This window comes from Pyxicephalus adspersus, chromosome W (assembly GCF_032062135.1).
Source record: "Pyxicephalus adspersus chromosome W, UCB_Pads_2.0, whole genome shotgun sequence".
Taxonomy (NCBI): domain Eukaryota; kingdom Metazoa; phylum Chordata; class Amphibia; order Anura; family Pyxicephalidae; genus Pyxicephalus; species Pyxicephalus adspersus.
The window spans coordinates 6,227,588-6,233,862 of NC_092870.1; the positions used below are offsets into that span (position 1 = coordinate 6,227,588).

A 6,275-nucleotide genomic window follows, 5' to 3' on the forward strand; every position below is an offset into this window, starting at 1 on the left:
ACCGTTGCTGCTGCTGCTGGACTACCGGGATGACTCCGATGCTTGGCAACCATGTAAGTTCAATCCTTTTACATTACCTAATTTCCAATGTGAATTGATTTTTGCATTTTTGTGGGATTGCAACAGTTTAGTTATTAGCATTGAGAACAAAATAGATTGTGTTTTTACTTATATATGTTTGGGGTGAAATATGAGATCATTTTTTTTAAATGACCTCTTTAGTGTATTTTTACCTTCTTTTGACTTTGACAAATTTTTTACAATAGTACGCCCTGAGATGCAGCAGTCCCCTCCTGCCCTTTGTGCTCGGGGTGATGTGGATGATGAGGATGTCACTTTGCATCGAGATGACACTGGGTTTCCTCCTGGTAAGATGAACCTTCATGGTATATCTTGTTTGACATTGTGCACGTGTCTCTAATCATGGTTATAACCACACTCATGTGTAATATGAGTGTTTAATTTCACACATTTTTGGCTCTGGGAGTGATATGTTTTGTGGTTAGATTTGTGGTGAACCGATCAATCCAAATGAACTTGGGTTAGAGTCAAGCTCACTCTTTCATTTGTTTTTGTGCTTTATTTAACAGATCACCATCTACAGGAGCAGGTCGTTGATCCAGTGCAGAAAAACCTGGAGGAGAATACAGGTAATTTGGTTTGTGTGTGTGTGTTCAGCCTTCCAAAAGCTAAGTAATAACCTTCAATCTTTCCATAATATATCTATATATATAAGATTTGTTAAGTTTTCTTGGCAGAGGTTTCTGGTGTAGCCTTCCTTTGGGAATGTGTGAGCTTAATATGTCAAAAATAATTTTGCCTGTGCAAAATATTGGGGACTTTTGATATGTGAAGACTTGTCACCACATTCATTCATTTTGATGTGTTATATCATGTGCATTTTTAGAACATCTATGTCTGCTGGTTTCTGGTTCTGAAGAGTTTTCACAGGCTACATCCACTGTGGAGGTAGGTAGGCAAGAACTGGTCCATTAGTGTGCATTTTGGGATGTGTTGGGGGAATGAACCTTTCCCAATGTGTTCCATTTGTATTTTTTTTTGTTTAGGGTCCCTCAGGTGGACATTTACCACAAGAGGAGAACCCCAAGGTTTCCGTAAGTAACCCATGTTTAATGTTTAGGATTTAGAATAAATGTGTCTAACATTTGTTGATGTTCCAATGTCAGGATGCTGTCTGCATAATGTTATGGTGACCCACAAAGTTATGTGATATTGTAGTAATTTTTTCTTTTCCCTTTATAGCAACCAGTGGATGCAGGTGGATTGGGTCAACCCAGTGTGGGCAGCCAGCTTCTAAGCCTCACTCAGAGGCCGGTTGGCCATTTTGATAAGAGTAGTGGAGTCAAGGATGTCTGCCCCAAGTTCAAATAATTTAAAACAGGTCCTTACGCTCCTACATGAAAACCTCAATCAAAATCGCCAGGACCGAGAATGTAACCTTCAACATCTGGCGGCCATGCATCGTCCGATCGGTCAAAGAACAATCAGCCACTTTGGGTGCCTACATGTTCAGAGTTGACCATCTCTGTAACATTTTAAATGAATCCCTGGGCCAACAATCTCAGCTAAATCAGGCGAATATTCACAGGCTGGGTTGGCAAATCCCAATAGGTCCTGCTGGCCCTTCATCCCCTGCAGAGCTGCCAGCACCATCCTTCTCCCCGGCTCCACCCTGTTCCCCGGCTGTTGCCTGGCCACTTCCACCTCCTGGCCGCCCACCCTGTGCCCCTGCCCGTCCAATTAGTGCCCCTGCCAGATCAATTTTTTCAGGACTCCATGAGATCGCCAGTGTGGGTTTGAGTTGGTATCCTGTGTGAAAACGCTTGTTTGTATAAGATAGCCTAATCTCTTTTTTGTGTTTGCCCAATGTCCACAGGTTAGTAACCCTCGCACTTTGACACTTTACCTATCTGGCCAAGCTGCAAAACAGGTTGGTGTAGGATAAGAGCATGTTCGATATTTTATGGTTCAAAAGAACCATTGTGTAAAAACTAAGGTTTCTTTTTTGTGTTTTTTAAGGGATGCAATTGGATTGGCCAGGCTGGAAACAGATTTTAAATGTGCACTTGAAAGAAAAGAAAATAACATTCACAAAATCTGGCTTTTAGATTTTTTACAATTTTTTTTTTATTTACCCCCCCCCAATAACTTTAAATGTGCAAAACACAACAACAAATATAAAAATAGAACAATATAAACAACATTTTTTTAAAAGCAGTACTGCCTGGGCATACCCCGAGGAGGGGCCATTCAGAACCAGCGCTCCATGGCAGACATCCTCCGGTACAGCCAATACATGCTATCCTGTCTACTTCCTGACGGGTGAGGAAAAACAAATAATATATTAACCGGAAGAGTTTTGTCCAAACAAATTTTTTAAAAGTACTGTCCTTGTAAAAACAAAAAAATGAAAATATAAACTTACCAGGAGAATGTCTGCCATGTCGCCGGGGTTGGGGTGGCAGTGGTGGTGGGGGGCTCAGAAGCTCCTCGGGAGGGCTGGCTGCCTCCCTCGATGTGGAACTGGCTGTGTTTGTAGAAGGAGACCAAAAAAATAAGAGAGGTAAGTACTGACCAAATGTAACATTTCTTTCTTTGTATTTGTAACCAAAAATGGTGAAAGTAGTGTGAGAATGTGTTGAATTGCAACATATGTTACAAAAGTTGATTCTAAGGTTAGCTTTCAGGCAATCACCTAGGCCTCAGCCACCTCCTCTCCTTCATCGGAGGACTCTGGCTGCAGATGTTGGGCAGCGGGCTCCTCCTCCAGAGATGGCTCCTCCTCCCCCTAGGATGGCACATCTTCCTCTATGACTGGATCCTATGGTGATGCCTCCTCCTCCCCCGGGGATGTCTCCTCCTCCTCCACATCCTAGGGGACGGCCAGTCACCTGTGTGTCCGCTGGATTATTTGCAGCCGCCGGCGTGATGGAGAAGTGGCTGTAATAACAAAATCAAATATACAAAATTAATAAGGGTAGTAAAATAAAGGAAGTGAAAAATAAACAGTTCTATGCTAAACAATACTACTTTACACAAACAACAAACATTCTAAAACACTATTCCTTAACAAGAGGAGAAGACAAAATGCAAAACTTACCAGACAGGATGGGGTCCCCCACTTCGTGCACCAAATCGGCCCTCCTCCGCTTCAGGTCGCTCCAAGTGTGTTGACCCTGTAGGGGTCCACAGCCTATCTGCCAGCCTCTCCCCAATCCTGTGTTTGGCATAAATGGACCGCTGCTGGTCATAGCAGCGCAGAATCATTGTCTAAAGTAAAAGAGAAACAAAATGTGAGTTATTTTGACAACAACCAAACACCTCTTAAAAACAAAAAAAGAGATCACTGATTGCTCGATTGATATATGTTCTGTTGCAAATTGACATAGTTTGATTGCAATTGTAAACTGTTTGTTAATATTGTGTGTAGATATATATGGGTATACTATTACTATTACTAAGAAGCTTCCATTCCAGCTGCCGATAAGAGCTGGGCAGTGAGAAGAGTGCAGCTAGAATGAGATAGGGACACAGGCTGTCCCTCCCCCATTCTATAGCTGTGCTGTGGTTTCTATATAAAAAACTGCTTGGTAAAATATATCCACTCTGTGGGCATGTGTAACAACATCATGGGCACAGTGTGATATCTGTGTGTGGGAATTCTACATGTCATATCTTGCAGCTTATGAGGACACTCATAGATAATAGTCCCAAAATATCTACAAAATCTCAGGCCACCAGATTACAAGCATTTGAAGATATGGGGATCCCAATTGCAAACACTATAGAAAATGCTACATTGGGAATGTTTTTTTCCCCAGTGCACATAGGAGTCCTTAATTGAAAAAGTGGCCCCAGGCCCACTTACAGAGTAAGGAGCAAGTGTCCCCCCACTTGAACCTACATTTTCTGGTTTATGCACCTCACTATTCCCAATAAATTGGAGTCCCTTGAAATGTAGGTATACATTGCTACGTAAGTGGGGGAGCATGAATGGCCCTTTTTGCCTTTTCGCCCTAGATGCACTTGCTTTTTAGCAGCAAGTGCTTTTTAACAGCAACAACCTCCAAGAAATGTGGTTGAGTAGTAGCTAGTAGGATCCTCAAAATTTCAAGTAGTTACAAACAAGGGTTTAGAACATGTGAAGGATTAAAGATGGTGAGTTATTAGGCTGAGGAATATAAGAAACAGCCTAAAATTGCATTTAAATGTGCAAACATGCATGATGCATAAAAACACATTCAAATGTACAAACATGTATGCTCATTGTACTAAAAAGAATCCCTGCCCCCCCCCTGCCAAAACTTTTTTTTTAAAAATCACTTACCTGAATGATGAAGCACAGGTCCCTCCCTGCAAACAATGGCATGATGATAATACAGATATGAAACTTCCTGGTTTACTCCCACCTACTGAAAAACGTGCCCACACAACGCATTTGCACATACACCTGCTGTATGCACATTAATACCCGCATGTAACCGCTGTTCGATGTTGTGCATAGGTACGCGCATTTTATTTCATACTAATATACTTTTTGTATTTATTTTTTGTTCTGTTTCTTTTTTGAAATATGGATTAACATGCTGGTTTGTACACTTTGAGCCAAACATAAGTTCTTGCTTTTCAAGCCTTTCAGGGTGTTTATTCAGTTTGAATTATGCATGTAAGACCTTGCCCAACTATATATTGACTTACCTCAGCTTGGTAGTGGAAACGCATAAAGGGGGTTTCCTCCTTTAACCAGAAGCAATATCATCCATGAATGTTGCTTAGAAAGCCCATGACATCAGAAATCATAGGAAGAAATAGGCAATCTTTGCAATTTGAATCATGTTAAGCAATATGGCCTAAAAAATCCTCATTGCCTATTTCTGACTATTTCTTCCTATAATTTATTATGTACACACACAAATGCATACATACAGATATATATGCATGTATGTACATACATGAGTGCACATGAAACAAATAAACACCTAAAAAGAAAAACTTACCAAAATGAGAATCCTTCTCTGGAAATTTGGAGTTTTAATAAGCTAACTGTGTTGTTTTTAGCCAGTCAAACTAATCATAGAAGGGAACTGCTTAAAAACAAGCATAATAGAATTTTTGCATTGGAAAAAAATATACAAAATTTGGACAAAAACTTTATTCAAAATAAACCTATTTGCTAAAAGGTCACATTAAATTATAGAGAACACACAGATAACACTAAATTTACATGACAAAATCAACCAAAAAAGTTACACATGTAAACCCACACTTGCATATAAAGCCTAATTATTTCCAAAGTGGCCCCAAAAATATTGCATTCCAAAAATATTTACCAAACTAATATGCAATTTTCACCTATCAAGGGTGGAAAACTGGATCAGAAAATATTTATGCAGGACAAACATTTAAAGGTGGTAATATAGACATACTATTCTAATGAAACAATATGGCCACAAACACAGGAACATAGCAATAACATTGACATTGACTTCTTACCGTGTTTCCCCGAAAATAGGACACTGTCTTATATTATTTTTTTCTCCAAGAAATGCCCTAGGGCTTATTTTCAGGTAGGGCTTATATTTTGAGAAGAACAACAAACCGCAAAAAAATTAACATTTATTTCAAATGTTATCACATTCTTATATATATATATATACACACACACACACACACACACATACATACATGTATATATACATATATATCTACAGGAGCAAGCAAGAACCTGCTTGTGTGCTTTGGACATAGGTGGAAAAAATCTAGTTTGCTGGCAAATGCGAGGAATTTCTTACCAGGCGGATCACCGGGTCTGGCATTGGATGTGTTTAGATAGGCGCCTGTGTAAAGAGCTGAAATCAGTTAACTCTCTCTAAACCTGAAAATAATAGGTCATGTAAAAATATGCTTATTTCACAGCTAATATAAAGGTTTAAAACATTTAAACAGCCCAAACATTTTTATTTAGGTCTAAGTGAAAGATGTGTGGCATTAGAAAAATTTATTTTTTAGGGGAACAGTGACTTTTAATGCAAGCTCGCCAGTGTCAAACTGCCAGGGATGCGCGGCTCCAGCAGCAAGATCATCCCGGGTTGATAACTTCCGTGCGAATGCACTGGCACCTTTAGTTAATAAATTGAGCGAAGGCTTCCGATTTTGGATCACGAATACGAATGTGCAAGCGAGCTTCCGATTTTGCTTGGTGAATCAGCCTTTATGTGTGCCGGTGTTCTATCAAATAAATCTACCAGGGGGCG

At 39.9% G+C, this 6,275-nt stretch overlaps 1 long non-coding RNA gene across 1 annotated transcript; it reads right to left on the reverse strand.

Annotated features, from left to right (window-relative positions):
- Positions 1 to 2,197: 2,197 nt before the first annotated feature.
- LOC140342919 (uncharacterized) lies at positions 2,198 to 3,444 on the reverse strand. Its single transcript, XR_011923207.1, has 4 exons — positions 3,122 to 3,444; positions 2,717 to 2,961; positions 2,447 to 2,548; positions 2,198 to 2,336 (listed from the first exon to the last, which is right to left on the reverse strand). It is a non-coding gene; the product is annotated as an uncharacterized lncRNA (long non-coding RNA).
- Positions 3,445 to 6,275: the final 2,831 nt, after the last annotated feature.